Source organism: Bos javanicus, chromosome 5 (genome assembly GCF_032452875.1).
Source record: "Bos javanicus breed banteng chromosome 5, ARS-OSU_banteng_1.0, whole genome shotgun sequence".
Classification (NCBI taxonomy): domain Eukaryota; kingdom Metazoa; phylum Chordata; class Mammalia; order Artiodactyla; family Bovidae; genus Bos; species Bos javanicus.
This window is the reverse complement of record NC_083872.1, coordinates 40,228,248-40,249,326: the sequence shown is the minus strand read 5'-3', so window position 1 is coordinate 40,249,326 and position 21,079 is coordinate 40,228,248. Positions and strand designations below refer to the sequence as shown.

The 21,079-nt window shown below is 36.9% G+C and overlaps 1 protein-coding gene across 2 annotated transcripts in view; it reads left to right on the top strand.

The window, feature by feature from the left end:
- CNTN1 (contactin 1) overlaps positions 1-21,079 on the top strand; it is a 409,422-nt gene that overhangs the window by 376,567 nt on the left and 11,776 nt on the right. The gene's annotated exons all lie outside the window — the stretch shown is intronic.

Genomic DNA, 21,079 nt, shown 5'->3' with positions numbered 1-21,079 from the left:
AAGTATTGGAGTTTCCACTTCAGCATCAGTCCTTCCAATGAATATTCAAGACTTATCTCCTTTAGGATTGATTAGTTGGATCTCCTTGCAGTCCAAGGGACTCTCAAGAGTCTTCTCCAACACCATAGTCTAAAAGCATCAATTCTTTGCACTCAGCTTTCTTTATGGTCCAACTCTCACATCCATACATGAAAACTGGAAAAACCATAGCTTTGACTAGATGGACCTTTGTTGACAAAGTAATGTCTCTGCTTTTTAATATGCTGTCCAGGTTCTTCACAGCTTTTCTTCCAAAGAGCAAGAGTCTTTTAATTTTATGGCTGCAGTTACCACCTGCAATGATTTTGGAGCCGAAGAAAATAAAATCTGTCACTGTTTTCATTGTTTCCCTTCTATTTGCCATGAACTGAAGGGACTGGATGCCATGATCTTAATTTTCTGAACGTTGAGTTTTAAGCCAAATTTTTCACTCTTTCACATTCATCAAGAGGCTCTTTAGTTTCTCTTCATTTTCTTCCATAAGAGTGGTGTCATCTGCATATTTGAGGTTATTGATATTTCTCCTGGCAGTCTTGAGTCCAGCTTGTACTTCGTCCAGTCTGGCATTTCACATGATGTGCTCTGCATATAAGTTAAATAAGCAGGGTAACAAAATACAGCCTTAATGTTCTCCTTTCCCAATTTGAAACTAGTCCATTGTTCCATATCTGGTTTTAACTGTTGCTTCTTGACCTGCATACAGGCTTCTCAGGAAGCGGGTAAAGTGGTTTGGTATTCCCATCTCTTTAAGAATTTCCCACAATTTGTTGTGATCCACACAGTCAAAGGCTTAAGCATAGTCAATAAAGCAGAAGTAGATGTTTTTCTGGAACTCTCTTGCTTATTCAATGACCCAATGGATGTTGGCATTTTGATCTCTGGTTCCTCTGCCTTTTCTAAATCCATCTTGAACATCTGCAAGTTCTTGATTCATGTACTGTTGAAGCTTAGCTAAGACAATTTTGAGCAATATTTTGCTAGCATGTGAGATGAGTGTAATTGTGTGGTAGTTTGAGCATTCTTTGGCATTGTTTTTCTTTGGGATTGGAATGAAAACTGACCTTTTTGAATCCTATGGCCACTGCTGAGTTTTCCAAATTTGCTAACATATTGAGTGCAGCACTTTCACAGCATCATCTTTTTTGATTTGAAATAGCTCATCTGGAATTCCATCACCTCCACTAGCTTTGTTCATAGTAATACTTCCCAAAGGCCACTTGACATCACACTCCAGAATGTCTGGCTCTAGTTGAGTGACTATACCATCATGGTTATCCTAGTCCTTATGTTAAATGTGGTTTTTTGGAAATATTAAATTAAATTTAAAAAAAGAAAATAAATATGTTTTAATTTTAAAATGCTTTCATGGTATAGAAATTCATATTATTGAAACCATTAAAGTTATAGGATAAGAAAACCTGCAGATATTGAAGCTATATCTGAAAATATCTAAAAGGGAGATTTACTCAAGATATGGAAAATAATGATTAACATCACTTGATCACTAAGATTCAGAAATAACAATGTGGCTACCATATTTAGTCACTCCCATATTTCCTTTTTCAGTATTATGATAATATCATAACGGAAATAATTGTATGCAGACCCTTTTATATATATATTTTTTTTAATTTCCATGTGTTTCTTAGAAAAGATTCCCAGAAGTGGAAATACAGGATTAAAGGGAAGGATCTTTCAAAGACTTGGTGGCCCCTACTTGACAATTGTCAAATTGCTACCCAAGTAGTAATGCCCACATTTCATTAAAGAAGCTTCATTTCTTCATTAAAGAGGCTTTTTTTTTTTTTGGTTTATCTCACTAACATTTTGCTATTCAAAAATTTTATAAATTAAGCAAAGTTATTATCTCATAATTTTTAATATTTGCTACCTAGATGATTAATATGTTTAATAGTTACTTATCTTACCAATTCTTCTTAATTCTGATTAGATTATGTTTTGTTTACTATTAATTTTCTTTAAATTTTTATAACCAGTTTATCAAGATTTTAAACATTTTCATGCCATATTTTTACCAAATATTTTTCAAGTTCAGTCACTCAGTCGTGTCCAACTCTTTGTGACCCCATGGACTGCAGCACGCCAGGCTTCCCTGTCCAACACCAACATCCAGAGCTTGCTCAAACTCATGTCCATCAAGTTGGTGATGCCATCCAACCATCTCATCCTCTGTCGTCCCCTTCTTCTCATGCCTTCAATCTTTCCTAGCATCAGGGTCTTTTCCAGTGAGTCAGTTCTTCTTCACATCAGGTGACCAAAGTATTAGAGTTTCAGCTTCAGCATCAGTCCTTCCAATGAATATTCAGGACTGATTTCCTTAGGATGGACTGGTTGGATCTCCTTGCAGTCCAAGGGACTCTCAAGGGTCTTCTCCAACACCACAGTTCAAAAGCATCAATTATTTGGTGCTCAGCTTTCTTTAAAGTCAGTGAGACTTTCTTTAAAGTCTCACATCCATACATGACTACTGGAAAAAACTTTGACTAGACAGACCTTTGTATTTAAATATTATTGACACTAGATTGGTGTTTTAGTTTTAAACAAAATCATTAATTTCTATTATAAAAATTCTCAAATATTTAGTGCACATGAACAAGAAATAATAGAATAATATATGTAAGTCTATGTGAAATTCAAAAAGAATATAATAAAGCAATTTTAAAAAAGGTATATATGTAAAACTTCCCCCAAAAGAGATTGATTAGCACAAAATTCAGCATAGTGCTCCAAAGGGCAATCAAGAAGAGGTTTATAGAATCGTGACAATGCTATTTATTTGCCTGCTGATAGGTATACAGACATTTTTTGCTTTTTCTAAACAGCATTTTAAAAAAATATTAATTTACATAATTTATTTCAAAGTTGTAAAAGTAAAAAGAGTTTTGGCACAGCTGAAGATTATTGAATTTGGTATGTTATAGGTCTGTATTAGTTAGGGCTGCCATAACAAAGTACCACAGACTGAGTGACCTAAACAACATAAATGTATTTTCTTTCAACTCTGGATACTAGACGTCTGAGGTAAAAGTGTTGACAGGTATGACTTCTTTGGAGGCCTCTCTCTTTGGCTTGTAGATGGCCATCTTCTTCCCCATCTTCATGGGTCTTCCCTCTGTATATATCTGTGTCCTAAATTCCCTTTCTTATAATAATACCAATTATATTAGACAAGACCTCACTCTCATAACATAACCCTATTTTAACTCAATTACCTCTTTAAGAACTCCATCTCCAAATATAGTCATATTCTTAGGTACTAGGGATTAAGGCTTCAGTATATGAATTTTTAGTGGTAAAATCCAGTCCATAAAAAAATCACTGGAATTTCAAAAGGAAAGCCTCCATAAGATAGCATGGGTGAAACTGTTATTTCTCTAAGCAATCTACACAGTACTTATATCCTAAAGAAAGGTGGCAAAAGCAGAAGCAGGTGGGTAAGATGGAAGAGGGCTAGGGCCTATGTTTATTTATTTATTTTTTTCAATCCCGAACTCCCAATCTACAACCTCCATTCTCCCCTGGTAACTATAAGTTTTCTCAATCTGTGAGTCTGTTTCTGTTTTGTAGATAATTTTATTGATATTTTTCTTAAGATTCTGCATATAAATGATATCATCTGATATTTGTCTTTCTCTGTCTGACTGGCTTCACTTAGTGCAGTAATCTCTAGGTCTAGCCATGTTGCTGCAAATAGGCCTTATTCCATTCATTTTAATGTCCGAGTAATATTCCACTGTGTGTATGTACCACATACACTTTAGCCATCCATCTGCTGATGGACATTTAGATTGCTTCCGTGTCTTGGCTAGTGTAAACAGTGCTGCAGTGAACATAGTGGTACATGGATCCTTCTGAACCATGTTTTTCAATGGGCATGGCAGGAAAAGCCTGCTCTGATAGGATAACAGTGGAAAAAATAATCAAAAGAAGTAAGGAAATGGCCCATGCAATTAATGGTCCATGCAGGAAAAGTATTTCTACAGTAACAATAAAAAGCCTCAAGCAAGAAGGTATACTTGATAGCTCAAGGGCAAGCAAGATCAACATGCCTGGGGCTGAGCACACTAGGGGGAGAGTGGACACAGCAAGTCTGAAGAGTTAGATAGGACCTGAGTCATAACTAGATTTATAGATCTTGGTTGAGAACATTGGAATTTACTCTAAATGTGAGAAGAAACCACTGAAGCATTTTAAGATGTGGACCGACATGATTAGATTTATATTTTACAAGTTGTGTTTTTTCAATTCTTTGGAAAGAGGTAGAAATTTTGTGAATTGTGGAGGAAATCTCTGTCAATATCAGGAAATAAGGAGGGCAGGAAATAGAAGCCTAAAGGTGAGAGTCAAAGCAAGAGATGATATCAGCTTTGACTTTGTGTGTGTGTGTGTGTGTGTGTGTGTGTGTTAGTCCCTCTGTCATGTCCAACTCTTTGTGACCCCATGACTATAGCCCACCAGGCCCTCTGTCCAAGGAATTTCCCAGGCAAGAATACTGGAGTGGATTGCCATTTGCTTCTCCAGAGGAGCTTCCCAGCCCAAGGATTGAACCTGGGTCTCCTGCATTGCAGATGGTATCCTTACCATCTGAGCCACACTATTTGACTAGAATGATCACAGTGAAAGAAGTGAGTTTTCCAAGTTTTATTTGGAAGAAGACCCAAAAATATTTTCTGATGAGAGAGAGGGTGAAAGAAGAATTGGTATGACTCTTAAAAGTTTAGGTTAACCAACGGAATCATCTACTGAAATGGCCAAAAGAATATCTACTTCAATAGAATCAATTACTGAAAATAGATAATTGGAGAAAATAATTAGGAGTTCAAATTTTGATATGCTACTTTATGCTATGTCTATTAGACATCCAGGTGTATAGATTTTAAAGCAATCATCTAGCCGAACAGAAACTAGCTGAGGTCAGATAACAAATTTGTCAGAAAACCAATTGGCACAACTGTGTAAATATCTATAGCCCATACCAGCCTGATACAGACATAGAGATAGCAGAGAGTTGTTGATGTTGCCCAAAGCTGGTGCATTGCATGGTAATAGGAGATCAAGGGAAACAAGGATGTATTACTTCTAGTTAAAGAAGAATTTAAATAGCTGGACAGAGTGTTCATATCTATTAGGAGATTTTCAGCTGGCAGAAGCAAACTCTCAACTCAAAATTGCTTGAGAGATAGGTAGGCTTTCCACCATTGTGACATCAGTGCCTCAAACATATAATCAAGGACCAGTCGCCCCACTCCCCCAGATTTGTCTTCTTGGGAGGTCTCAGGATTAGATTCATTCTAAAGCTCATCTAAGGCTCTCTGTGCTTGCATGATGGTTGCGACAGTGCTAGAAATTATTTCATACAGACTTGATGACCTCCAATAAAGAAGAGTTCTGTCTCTTTTGAAACTCCATTTTTAAAATGAAGGATCTTTCCCAGAAGAACTTTAGAAAACCTTTCCTTGTTATCTAGAACTGGGTCACATATCTACCTTTAAACTAATAAAATGGCATTTGCATGATTGCTCACTGTGATAAAAATTTACCACAAATCTGGGGATAAAAAATATCTTCCTTGAGGGGAGAACATCTGAACAAAACATGGAAATGTGTTGACAAGGAAGCAAAGAGAAGAAGATTTCAACTTTAACTTTTAACTTTTCAGAGTTAACTAACAAGGTAAATATCCATGGAAATAGGGAAAGAAAGAAGAGGAAACTAGGTCAAAGAGCAACTTCATAAAAGTGTAGAAGAGAAAGGCAAGTTACAGGAAGGATAGAAATCTAGCTTCAAAAGAAGAAAATTTAGGCAAGATTAATTTTTTAATTGAAATAAAAAGGAGACTTCACCAACAAGGATTCTGAGACTTAAACAAGGATTTAGGATGTCAAACAAGTAGCCAAAGAGTATGTCAATAAACTGAGAGAACTGTAATCCAAAGACAGTAAATACAAGTTTACTCTCAAAATTAGATATGTGGCACTACCGCTCTTAAGGAAACTGACCTAAATCAAATCCCTTTTGATTATACAGTGGAAGTGAGAAATAGATTTAAGGGACTAGATCTGATAGACAGAGTCCCTGATGAACTACGGATAGAGGTTCATGACATTGTACACGAGACAGGGATCAAGACCATCCCCAAGAAGAAGAAATGCAAAAAGACTGTCTGAGGAAGCCGTAAAATAGCTGTGAAAAGAAGAAAAGCAAAAAGCAAAACAGAAAAGGAAAGATATACCCATTTGAATGCAGAGTTCCAAAGAATACCAAGGAGAGATAAGAAAGCCTTCCTCAGTGATCAATGCAAGGAAGTAGAGGAAAAACAATAGAATGGGAAAGACTAGGGATATCTTCAAGAAAATTAGAGATACCAAGGAAACATTTCATGCAAAGATGGACTCAATGAGGGACCGAAATGGTATGAACCTAACAGAAGCAGAAGATATTAAGAAGAGGTGGCAAGAATACACAGAAAGAGATCTTCATGACCCAGATAACCACATGGTGTGATCACTCACCTAGAGCCAGACATCCTGGAATGTGAAGTCAAGTGGGCCTTAGGAAGCATCACTATGAACAAAGCTAGAGGAAGTGATGGAATTCCAGTTGAGCTATTTCAAATCTTAAAAGATGATGCTCTGAAAGTGCTGTTTTCAATATGCCAGCAAATTTGGAAAACTCAGCAGTGGCCACAGGACTGGAAAAGGTCCATTTTCATTCCAATCCCAAAGAAAGGCAATGCCAAGAATGCTCAAACTACTGCACAGTTGCACTCATCTCACATGCTAGCAAAGTAATGCTCAAAATTCTCCAAGCCAGGCTTCAGCAATACGTGAGCCATGAACTTCCAGATGTTCAAGCTGGTTTTAGAAAAGGCAGAGGAACCGGAGATCAAATTGCCAACATCTGCTGGATCATCGAAAAAGCAAGAGGAGTTCCAGAAAATCATCTATTTCTGCTTTATTGACTATGCCAAAGCCTCTGTGTGGATCACAATCAACTGTGGAAAATTCTGAAAGAGATGGGAATACCAGACCACCTGACCTGCCTCTTGAGAAACCTATATACAGGTCAGGAAGCAACAGTTAGAACTGGACATGGAACAACAGACTGGTTCCAAATAGGAAAAGGAGTACGTCAAGGCTGTATATTGTCACCCTGCTTATTTAACTTCTATGCAGAGTACATCATGAGAAATGATGGGCTAGAAGAAGCACAAGTTGGAATCAAGATTGCTGGGAGAAATATCAATAACCTCGGATATGCAGATGACACCACCCTTATGGCAGAAAGTGAAGAACTAAAAAGCCTCTTGAGGAAAGTGAAAGAGGAGAGTGAAAAAGTGTGAAAAGAGTAAAAAAGAGTGAAAAAGTGTGGAAAGAGTAAAAAAGAGTGAAAAAGTTGGCTTAAATCTCAACATTCAGAAAACTAAGATCATGGCATCTGTTCCCATCACTTTATGGCAAATAGATGGGGAAACAGTGGCTGACTTTATTTTGGGGGGCTCGAAAATCACTCTAGATGGTAATTTCACTGCAGATGAAATTAAAAGATGCTTAATCCCTGGAAGAAAAGCTATGATCAACCTAGGCAGCATATTAAAAAGTAGAGACCTTACTTTGCCAACAAAGGTCCGTGTAGTCAAGGCTATGGTTTTTCCAGTGATCATGTATGGATTTGAGAGTTGGACTGTGAAGAAAGCTGAGCACTGAAGAATTGATGCTTTTGAACTGTGGTGTTGGAGAAGACTCTTGAGAGTCCCTTGGACTGCAAGGAGATCCAACCAGTCAATCCTAAAGATCAGTCCTGGGTGTTCATTGGAAGGATTGATGTTGAAGCTGAAACTCCAATACTTTGGCCACCTGATGCAAAGAGCTGACTCATTTGAGAAGACCCTGATGCTGGAAAAGATTGGGGGCAGGAGGATAAGGGGATGACAGAGGATGAGATGGTTGGATGGCATCACCGACTCAATGGACATGAGTTTTGATGGACTCTGGGAGTTGGTGATGGACAGGGAGTCATTGTGTGCTGAGGTTCATGGGGTCTCAAAGAGTCGGACATGACTGATAGACTGAACTGAACTGAACTGAAGTAGGTAAATGGGCTTCCCTGGTTGCTTAGATGGTAAAGAATCCACCTGCAATGCAGGAGACCCAGGTTTGATCCCTGGGTAAGGAAGATCCCCTGGAGAAAGCAATAGTTGCTCACTACAGTAATCTTGCCTGGAGAATTCCGTGGAAAGAGGAGCCTGGTGAGCTGCGCTCTATGGGATCGCAAACAGTCAGACCTGACTGAGAGACTAACACATGCTTTAAAGTAGGTAAATAGGCATGTTTAAAGGAACAGCTTAAGTCATTACTGTCACAGAAGAGTTATAAATGTCTACTTTGTTTTACATCTTAGATTAGATACTCCACCATACTCAAATCTGTGAGACAAACCCTTCCCCTTAAGAGTTGCATTTAGCGAAGTTTTCTAAACTTAGAAAATTATATTAGGAGAGTGGAATCTGGAAAGAATATTGTTGATGTAACTAAAATTGGAACCTAGTTTGCAAAGAGATTTCCTTATATAGTAAGTGCTTTCCAAAACAGAGTTGCAAATTAAGGAATTAAACATTTTTAAAGAATATAAGTACATTGAAGAAGTTGCAAAAAATGAACCAATGGTCTATTCATAATGGGCTTTTTTTTTTTTTTGATTTTGAGTATCAGCAAAACTATAGTCTTAGTAAATACTCATCTGCTTATTTTACCTTATTTGCATAATACCAAGCTTTGTGGAATATAATAAAGGTTTAACAGATATTATGATGGGTCATAATATTATACATCAATAAATTAGTCATAAATGGATTATCTTGTGCAATGGTCTATCTTAAATATATAATTTTAATTATTAGTAAACTCAATTTTGCATTTTATGAATGTTGATATATTAGTGGCATAAAATGTTACATTAAATTATATATTCTGTACATGCAGATGGGTTGGATATCCTATGATCCTAAGGAGGGAATATTAAGATAAATGTCCTCTCAAATCACTGGATATTACTTCATATTCTCTCTTGACTTAAGAGCAACAAATAATTTAATTAAAATAATTATATTATCTTAAACTGATATATACATCAACCATTAAAATACCATTTTGGAATTAATTTTCTTGTGAAAAATTATAGGCTCTGCTGAAATTTGTAACTTTCTTAGAAAGATATAGAGACAATTGTCTGTGGTGAAAAAGAAAGTTGGGTTTTGAATTTTCTCTCCTGAGGTTTGACACTCACTGTAATATAAACTTGAAAACCATTTAGAAAATAAAATGTCATTGTTGAAAATAAAACCCTGAAAATTTCTCACAAATAGAACTAGAAAAATTAATGCTCTGATGAAAGGGAATATAGCACTTAAACTGGAATGTGATACGTCAACATATTAAAATGATCCATTTGATACTACTTTAGGGACCAGCTTTACTAATTGATGAAACAATGTTGAGGTCTCAAAGTACTTCTCATAGTTGAGTAAGGCTAGAAACCAGGTTCCTTGCTAGATTATTCACAGTATGAAAGTCATGCAATGAAGCAAACAAGGTTCCAGAGGCACTTTCTTCGGATACCTTCTGAAAGATGAGCCAGACAAATGAAAATAAATCATTTAGAACATATTCCAAGAGTATCAATTTTTCCATCCTGTAGTCTTTCTTCTATAGCCTACCACTCCAAAACAGACACTGAATAACTGATTTTCATCTTTAAAGCAAATCACCAGCCTTGGTCACATGGCCATGAGAAGCTGGTGGAGGGAAGACTGTCACTGGTTACAGAGGACTCAGGAAGAATCAAGGATACTGTAGATTACAGAGGAGTGGCTCAACAAGATGCTTAGTGCATAGGTATTGCCTCAAAGTCCAAATATATTAATAGCTGGAAGTTCTGAAATCTTTGGATATAAATGTCTGTGGAGATGATCATTCTGATATCCTAGCTTCTTAATTCCTCTTTCCTGATGATCTTGCCCTCTGCCTGATTCAGCCACCCAGCCATGATTACATCTAGACAGGGCTTCACAAACTTGCATATGAATTAGAAGTTGAGTGGTTGCTGAAACTTGACTGAGAAAAATTACATTGTAATTTTTACTAATTTTTAACTAAAATTTATCATTTCTCAAATATGAATTTAAACAACAAATCTGTCACCAGGAACAATCCCAGATATTTTCATTTAATATTTCACCTGTTGCAATATCACTTCTTCAAAAAATATGATATTTATTAGACCATATCCTAGTTTTTTATGTAATGTTATAAGCACACTGAAAGTGAAAGTTGCTAAGTTGTGTCTGACTCTGCAACCCCATGGACCATACAGTCCATATAAGCAAACTACTTATATATTAATAAGCATACATTTGTTTTTCTGATATTTAAAAAACCATTTTAATATATTTACTTTTCACTCCATGTATTGTATTTTATGTATATAAAAGCATTATTTTCAGTGTTCTCAGATATTCACAGAATGCCATGGTATCTATGACACATAAAGTGATTAAAATCTTTGCAAATCCTGACATTACTGATACAAAAGATTAAAATTTTAAGCCTTTATTCTCTGACCACTATTATCTTTCCAATTTATTCCTTCAAATCTCCTTCCAACTCCAACAGTTCTCCCACTCCCACCCCAGACCTACTGCTATTTTTTTTTTCTTCTTTTTTCCCTCTCTCATTCTCCTTCATGTCCTCAGTTATGTCCTTAAAGAGCTCAGATTCCATAGTCCATAATTAAAACCACGGCCTTATCTGTACCTTATCTCATTCTTTCTTTATGCTCCTCACATGGTCAAATCCAAATTTTTATTCAACAAAACTTTCTGAATATTTTATGCCTGTATACAAGCAGAGGTCCATGTGTTGCCACCAGAATCTCCTCTTCAATCACCATCACTAACAATTGCCACCTCCCCAGTACTACTACCTGGAGACCCTCAGGTCTAACGAATAAATACCCCTTTGTGTGCCTCATTTTAAGGCTTCATTACTCTCCAGACTTAATTCTTAAACCTTCCTACTCTGCGTCTGGAATTATTGGCAGTCATTGGTAGTATCCTATAATGTCCGTCTCTTCACTGACTGTTTCCTTCACCTTCTTTATTTATCAGAAGCCCCACCCCTTGCTCCCAGTCATGTGTCATCTCCTATAGTCTATTCATGTGCCTTGAACACCAGACCCCATGCAGGATAGGTGCTGTTCCTTTCTGTTGTTGCTTCCACTGTACTCTCCTTTCTTGCCCCAAGTTCCCTGCTTAGAACCTCATGCCATCTGCCTCTCTGACTCATTTTATCTTCCTGAGGTTTGCTACGAGTTCCTTGAAGATTTTGATGCCCAGATCAGTCACTGTCTCCAACACTACTTCTCTCCTACATTCTGATGATTTCCATATACACGTCAATGATCCTTACATTACTTTGTCCTCTCAATTCTTTGAAACACTTCCTCCAATTTATTTGTCCTTCCCATGGTTCCACTTTTACTCTATTGTTTTTGCTTCTGTAATTTCAAATATTCTCATCTCTCTCCTCCACCCGTCTTTCTTCTCACTTTTCTAGTACTCAGATTTCTGAAAATTTTTGACCCACCAGAAACCACAAACCCTTTATCTTACCACTTTTCCTACATCTCCTACTTTTCTCAGTCTCTACATATCCAACTGAAATCCCACAGTCATAAATTATCATTACTCCTTAGTATAGACTTTGACACCCTTTTACTTCTCTCACTTCATCATACTCACTTGGATAAATTGTGGATTAAATCTAACTGTCCACTTATTCCAAACCTACACTTTCACAACTAACAGTGGCTAGAGAAAAATACCCCAAATTAAGATTTATTCCACCTTGAATTTATGCTATGTCAAGTGGGCCCACAGTGCTGCCATCCCAACACTCTATCAAAATAGCTCTTGTCAAGATCGCCAATGACCTTCATGTTTCCAATGCAGGAGTTAGTTCTTCTCTCCCACTCCATTTCTTAGCAATGTGAATACTATTGATCACTTTCTCCTTCTTGGTTTTCTGGGCACCAGTCTAGATTTTCCTCCTCCTTCATAGGATGCTGTTCTGTCTTTTGCTGGTTTCTGATCATCCTTCCAACCTCTAAATTTTAAAATGGGTAAGAGCTCAGTACTTCAATAGCTCTGTCCTTCTTAGTCCATAAGCAATCTTATTGTGTCAAGGCTATAAATGCTTAAAACTCTCAAATATATATCTCTGATTTATCCAACTAACTGCTATCTCCACTTGGATACCTAAGTTAAACTTTTGTTTCTTTGCTTTTCCTATACTTTTGCCTGTCTCAACAATGCATCTCCTGGAAATCATCTTTGACTTCCTTTTTCCTCTTATATGTTAGTTTCATTTCATCAAGAAATCCTATTGGTTTTACTACTAAATATATCCAGAAATCTCCACCTTTGCTGCCATCATCATGGTCCAGGCTTCACGCTTTCTCTCCAGGATTATAGATTAGTCATCTGTTTTCTCTGCTTTGTGCTTAGCTACAACCCTACAATTCATTCTCAGCAGAATGACCACAGGAATCATTTAAAATTATATCAGGTCTCATCTGTGCAAAAACTTCCAATGACATTCCACCTTTTCAGAAATAGATCATATTCATATTTATTATTTGTTAACCATGGTTATTACCGAGCCCTTACCTGGTGGCTCAGATGGTAAAGTGTCTGCCTACAATGTCGGAGACCTGGGTTCAATCCCTGGGTCGGGAAGATCTCCTGGAGAAGGAAATGGCAACCCACTCCAGTATTCTTGCCTAGAAAATCCCATGGATTGGAGGAGCCTGGTAGGCTACAGTCTACGGGGTCACAAAGAGTCCGGACACGACCGAGCGACTTCACCTTCACCTATGGTTATTACCATTAACCCTTTAATTCATAAAACAAATCTATTTCTGTGAGATTTTAAATTGGCTTTCTAATATTTTACAAATTTGAAAATTTGATTCTTCTAATCGAGATGCCTATCATATCCCTATATATTTGTATATATTTTTATTATTTGTATGGCATGATCAATAACATAGGTATATTCTATACTTTACATGTAGAATGGGAATAGTAGTGTCTACTTTTTATGTGAGTAATAGATGATTAGTAAATTATTACCTTCTATTATTGTGAGTAATAAATGAATAAATTAAAACCAGTCTTCATGTATCTTACATCTTTGCCACCCAATTCCAAACAGAAGAATAATCGGGAGAGATAGTAGTCTATATCAGTGTTTCTCAACCTTTTTCACTATTGTCCCCCTAATAAGCCTTTTTACAGAGTTTTTATTTTTTTTCCCTTGGCAGCTGTTGCCACTCATGAAATTTTAATATTATAGAAACACTGCATATTTGTTTATGTACTGTAGTCTTCCTTTTATTGTTTGAAATTTTTTTCAGGTGAGGCTGAACCTAGAGAAGTGAACACAATAGGCCAGGCCAATAAATAAATACTCAAAATATCTGATACTTAATATTAAATCAGTATTTTAAAATTTCTATATATAGTTTAATAGAGAAGATGAGATCTTATTAGAGGAAAGAAATGAGAGAAGTCCACTTCTGTTTAAATTTCTAGAAAATTTTATCTCCTCAGGACACCCTCTACTTCACACACATACACACACAAAAAATTGATACAGTTAAAATAAATCCATTCTGCTCCATATGCAGCTTAAGTCATTTCAGTTCAGTTCAGTCGCTCAGGCGTGTCCGACTCTTTGCGACCCCATGAATCACAGCACACTAGGCCTCCCTGTCCATCACCAACTCCCGGAGTTCACTCAGACTCACATCCATCGAGTTGGTGATGCCATCCAGCCATTTCATCCTCTGTTGTCCCCTTTTCCTCCTGCCCCAAATCCCTCCCAGCATCAGAGTCTTTTCCAATGAGTCAACTCTTCACATGACGTGGCCAAAGTACTGGAGTTTCAGCTTTAGCATCATTCCTTCCAAAGAAATCCCAGGGCTGATCTCCTTCAGAGGGGACTGGTTGGATCTCCTTGCAGTCCAAGGGACTCTCAAGAGTCTTCTCCAACACCACATTTCAAAAGCATCAATTCTTCAGCACTCAGCTTTCTTCACAGTCCAACTCTCACATCCATACATGACCACTGGAAAAACCATAGCCTTGACTACACGGACCTTTGTTGGCAAAGTAATGTCTCTGCTTTTGAATATGCTATCTAGGTTGGTCATAACTTTCCTGTATGCAGCTTAGATATTACTTATTGGGGCACTTTTAATAGAAACTTGTTCTCTACACAAACACACTCTAAATAGTTCCTTCAACATAGTACTCTCCTTTTGAAGATCTATGTGTGATAGGAAGGGGAGAAGAAAATCAACACTTCTGGTAAATATGCTTTCTTAATTTGTTGCATTTCTAGTACTGAATAGCATCCTTTACCCCAGGTACTGCCCAGCTAGCTTATCCCTTAACTAGCATCATTTCTCTGGTCTAAGGACTAGAAATAGGACACTTTTCTTGAGCACAGTACTTGTTTATATCTTTAGGATAATGAACTTAATGACTGAGCTACTTCTCTATTTGCATTCCCTGGCCAGAACCCTGGCTTGCTCCTTGGAAAAAAAGTTTTGACCAATCTAGACAGCATATTAAAAAGCAGAGACATTACTTTGCCAACAAAGATCTGTCTAGTCAAAGCTATGGTTTTTTCAGTAATCATGTATAGATGTGAGATTTGGACTGTAAGAAAGCTGAGCACCAAAGAATTGATGCTTTTGAACTATGGTGTTGGAGAAGACTCTTGAGAGTTCCTTGGACTGTGAGGAGATCCAACCAGTCCATCCTAAAGGAGATCAGTCCTGAATATTCATTGGAAAGACTGATGCTGAAGCTGAAACTCCAATACTTTGGCCACCTGATGTGAAGAACTGACTCATTTGAAAAACCCTGATGCTGGGAAAGATTTAAGGCAGGAGGAGAAGGGAACAACAAAAGATAAGATAGTTGAATGGCATCACCGACTTGATGGACATGAATGGTGATGGACGGAGAAGCCTGGCATGCTTCAGTTCATGGGGTCGCAAAAAGTCGGAGATGACTGAGCAACTGAACCAAACTGAAAGTCTTCCCTGGTGGCTCAGCAGTATAGAATCCACCTGCAATGCAGGAGATGCTGGTTTGATCCCTGGATCAGGAAGATTCCCTGGAAGAGGGCATCTCAACCCATTTCAGTATTCTTTCCTGGAGAATTCCATGGACTGAGGAGCCTGGCTGGGCTATAGTCCTTAGGGTCACAAAGAGTTGGACATGACTGAAGCGACTGAGCATGCATGTATGCATAAGGTCATAAACAATGTATTCTAAAATGTGAGAACCTATGAAATCTAAAGAAAAAATGCTAAAAATGAAGAAAAATGGACACAATTTAAAATTGCTTGTATTATTAGTATAATAATTTTCATGGCCAATGGAGACCTGGCACATGGGATTCTTAAATTTCAAAGAGACTGTAAACCAAGGAGCAATTCCAAACATAAAGCAAACAAATTTAAAAGTAATTTTAAAAAAGATTGGAATCATAAAAAAATATGCCATCACATTAAAAATATATAGACATAATTCTTATATAGTCATAATTTTAGTATTCTTATGAATAATATATAGTTAAATTCTTATATTCTTCCAAGTCCCTCAAGTAATTTAGTACCATTATGCATTCTGAGGTTTTTAAGAAATCTTTAGTTTTTATAAATGAAAAGATTTTCTTTCTTTTTATACTGTCACCATAAGAGGCTCCCTAATCTTCCAAACTGGGCTTCCCCAGTGGCTCAGCAGTAAAGAATACACCTGTAATACAGAAGATGCAGGTTTGATCATGGGTGGGGAAGATCCCCTGGAGAAGGAAATGGCAACCCACTCCAGTATTCTTGTCTGGGAATATCTTAGACAGAGGAGCATGGTGGGCTACAGTCCATGGGCTAGCAAAATTTGGACATAACTTAACAACTAAACAACAGCAACAACAACACTCCAAACATATAAATATACTGACACAGGTACCTGAAATCCAACATGAATTTAATATAAAGAATGAAGTATTGCACAGATAAGTTTTTTGGCTTCTGTCTCTTATGCTTTCACTGAATATATTTTTCTGTTGGTAACATCAAGTTTAAAAGATTGCTCATTTCCAAGGAATACTAATTATTTTATGATTTTGTACATAACTTTACCTTTTATTTGGATATTTTTGACAGTTGAACACATATTTTTGCAGTTCTCTGAAGCCACATATTATTTTGTTAGGATTAAAAAATTGTCTTTATCAAAAAATTTTAGCTGATTATTGATATATTAAATTAAGATATATTAAAATAATGTTACAAAAAAGATACTATCTTATCTTTGTTCAGTTATTACACTTTTGTTGAACGTTGGGTTCAGTTAAAAAATAGGAAGATCATTTAACATAAAATTTTCTTGTTCCGATTTTTAAAAGTTTTTTTGCCCATTCATCAATTAAATAAAATTTATTACTAAATTTAGAGCCTCATTACTCTATTGTCTTATTATCTTCTAATTCTTCTAGAAATAGTTTCTATTATAGTCACAACTATTAATTATATTCAGAGAATTTTCTTTAAAAATCAGTATTTTATGTCACATTAAATGGCTCAACTGGTAAAGAATCTGCCTGCAATGTGGGAGACCTGGGTTCAATCCCTGGTTTGAGAAGATCCCCTGGAGAAAGGAAAACTAATTTGTTGTACTACATCTTTCTCAGATATGTCTAGAGAGAGAGAGATCTTTGGTGGAACTACAGTGCTGGGGGAGGGACTCTCTAAAGCAGGACCATTAGTGTAACTCATTCAACAAAAATGTACTGAGCATTAAATGTGTATTAGGTAGAACTTAGTCCCTAGAAGTTGGAAGATGAATAAGAACATGGTCTCTGTTCTTAAAGAACCATAAAGTCTTAGAAAAATAAGATAGATGAGAAAATAATTTTCAGCACAAAATGTTGTAGAAGCAAGCTCTGCGCTGTGCGTAGTTGCTCAGTCCTGTCTGACTCTTTGCAGAGAGGAGGCTTGATAATCTCTATCCCTGGACTGTAGCCCACCAGACTTCTCTGTCCATGGGCATTCTCCAGGCAAGAACACTGGAGTGGGTTGCCAGGGGATCTTCCCAACCTGGGGATCGAATCCAGGTCTCTGCATTGATTGTGGATTATTTACTGTCTGAGCCACCAGCAAACACCTAGGAGGAAATAATTAAATTCATGCACAATTATTTAAAAGAATAATACTTTAATGACTCGTTTATGATCAGTGAGTGTTTTCCAGGTATAAAAGGAGGTAAAATAGCACTTCAGTTTGAGGAAACAAGTGTTGACTCTGAGCACACATAAAAATGCCATCTCATTCAGTGTATCTTTAAGGAGGATTCCAAAAGTAGAGGAAGGTAAATATAGTTAGAGTATAGGTTATAGACAGACTGAAAAGGAGGTAGATTGCTTTTTTCATCTGTTTACTTTTTCTTGTGTTTAAGTAAGAGGAGATGAAGTCCTGGATAACTATGGGAGAGACTGGAGAGACAGTGGAGCAGAGAGATTCTAGAGCTCTCTTAGAGATGGAATCAATTATACGTGGTGACCAAGATGGTGTATGCAAGTGAGAAAGAAAAGCCCTTTGAAAATGATTCTGTGTTTTCCATTCTGAGTAATTAAAAATGAATGGCAAATGATTAACTGAGCTAAGTAATTCAGAAGGATGCAAAAAAGACTAATGACAAAACAGATAATGTAGAGGCCGAGAGAGGTGGTGCTCCTATGTGGAACCTAACATGGAAAAGCCAGGGAAAGGGAACAAGAGGTAGGACAGTCCAGGGGAAATAAATATCACAGCAAATTAGTAGTCTCAAACTTCTTTCTAGATTTTATAATATTTCCCTTAATATCGTGACAGTTATGTTATTTTGGTGGTGGTTTAGTCACTAAGTCACGTCCAACTCTTGCGACCCCATAGACAGAGGAGCCTGACAGGCTACAATCCATGGGATTCTCCAGGCAGGACTACTGGAGTGGGTTGCCATTTCCTTCTCCATGTGTTATTTTAAGCATATTCATATATCATCATCAATCAACATCTAACAGTGCCTTTGTATACAGTACACTGTCACAAAGCAAATACACTTTCATGAAGCATAAAGACACAAGATACAAGACGCAAGTCTTGTGGAGAAAAAGTCAATAATTACTCCAGATATTTTGTAATAAAGTGACTGGAAGAATACTGGTTAGAAAAATAGATGTTGACAAAAGAACTTCAATTGCCACTCACTGTATAAGAATTTGACTTGTTCAGTATAAACAAAATGGTTCCTTAAGGCATTTCCCAGAATTCCTGTTGGTTAGCAAGGAGTAACTACTAGGTAGACTTTTAAAATAAACTCCTCATACACGTGATGAAATTCAACCTTCTTTTCTTCCACTTTGTTGTTGTTATGCAGTCACTAAGTCTTATCGGGCTCTTAGTGACCCCATGGACTGCAGTATGCCAGGCTTCCCTGTCCTTTGTGAACCTAAAAAGAATTTGCTGCTGCTGCTAAGTGGCTTCAGTTGTGTCCAACTCTGTGCGACCCCATGGACTGCAGCCTACCAGGCTCCTCCATCCATGGGATTTTCCAGGCAAGAGTACTGGGGTGGGGTGCCATTGCCTTCTCCCAAAAAGAATTTGCTGCTGCTGCTGCTAAGTCGCTTCAGTCGTGTCCGACTCTGTGCGACCCCAAAGACGGCAGCCAACCAGGCTCTGCCGTCCCTGGGATTCTCCAGGCAAGAACACTGGAGTGGGTTGCCATTTCCTTCTCCAATGCATGAAAGTGAAAAGTGAAAGTGAAGTCTCTCAGTCATGTCCGACTCTTAGCGACCCCATGGACTGCAGCCCACCAGGCTCCTCCATCCATGGGATTTTCCAGGCAAGAGTACTGGAGTGGGGTGCCATTGCCTTCTCCGAAAAAGAATTTAGAAGAGCTTAAAATTTCAGGGCTTAGCACCATGAAACATAACTAAGAATGAGCCTTCTGGGGGAAAAAAAAAAAAAAAAAAAAAACTCTTAAAAATATATAAACAGAACAAAAATTCCATGTAGGTGTCATCCAAAGTTATTGAAAAATTTTTATATCTTCTACTGAATCAGCACAAAATCTTATAAATCCTTTAGAGTAATTAGTGCTGATTTCAGCCAGTAACTCCTTAGATATCTGTTTCAGATTGTTGTTACAATAGCTGAGAAATTGTTTCTTCTGTGAAAGTACAAAAAGAAGTTTCACTTGATTATAATCCTTTTAATAATTGTGAAGGTTCAATGAATTCAGATAATTTCTTATAAGAACTTCATGTGTATGTGGAAAAACAGCGAGGCACCCATTCATCCTTGATGATAGATGGGTGACACTGAATCTTGCAGTAGGCCCCAAAGCCTGACAGACATATCAGTTCAGGATCGAATTAAAAAGGAAAATCTTAAGTAAAAAAATACCACCTCAAACAGGTGAGTCACTTATTTGTCATAGCCCCAAAGCAAAGAAAAATCAAATAGAACGTTTTTCTGGTTTTGCCCTGGGAACGCGTCTAAGTATTTGTGACTCTGAACCACCACATTTAACCAGTAGGGGACTGGAGTCTGACTTCTGTGGCATGGAGATGTTTGGATACTCGTAATATTTTCTAACTCTCAAGTCATTACATTATGGAAGGAAGCATTCATGTAGCATCTTTGGAGTAGAGAAAATAACATTGGGACCAGGTTTCAGTTCAAAAGCCAATTTTGCCTTTTGCTAGGTGGACAAATCTGACCCTTAAGCCTTTCTTCAGTAAATGAGGATAATGAGACAAAATTTAACTGTATTATAAGAATTAAGCAAAATAACATGTTGTAAAAATTTCCTGGACACAGCAGGCACTTAGTAAATTAAATAAAAATAATCTTTTTAACAAATATTTTTTAAGGACAAATATTATTACTTGGGCCAGTTTTAAAGAAAACTTATGAATAAATAAAGTAATTTTAAAGAAATCATTTTTATTCTTATATTACCATTACCTGTATATTTAAATTTTGGAGTTTTCCTCATTGTTAGGTGAAGATTTGATTTGGAAAGAAAAGCAGAGGTAATATTTAAATTTAAATTAACCTGCATCTATTCTTTGTTGAAACCTGACATGTGAATTGGACACCACCCCCAGGTAGGCCAGCCAGATGAAAGATGGCTGCCTAGTTAGGGTCCTACAGAGCAGTTACATAAAACTGAAGGAGTTTCCATTACAGGGGTCACAGTGCCAATTGACAGAGGATTTTCTGTGTCATCCTCAGCACTCATCTCTTGAAAAATCTACTATTCTAAGCAAATTTAAAAGGCAAGACACCTAACCTTTCCTAGAACTGGAGGATGACTTGTCCCACAAATATTAGTACCATAAATAGGCATGCAAATATGTATCTGCTAAAAATAGGTTATCTGTCATATAATTTTAAGGATGCCTAAACAGAATAGATCCTCTATGAATAAATTTATTTTAAAAAAGAACTAAAAAAAATTCAGTGGGCTTTGTAGTAAGATGTATCTACCTACTTTCCTTTTTTGGATTTCTTCATTTGAATTTCTTTGATTATATACACTGATAAGTTTAAGAAAAATTGACTTTCATGACCAGTTAGTTTTATTCCAGGGCTATCCATGTTAGAATATTCTGCCAGTGAGCTATTTCCAGCACCAAAAGCACAGGTGATCCAGTAAGCTGGCTCTGGTTGTTTGTGAATAAGAAAAAGCAAAAGCTTGAAAGTTATTTGTTAAGGATTTTGAGGAAAAAATTAACCCCCTGAAATCCATTATATATACGTTGAACAATTTATAGCATAGCAGAGAAGAGAGTGCTGAGTCTCTTTGGCCTCATCCCATGCTCAGTTTATTTTCATAGAT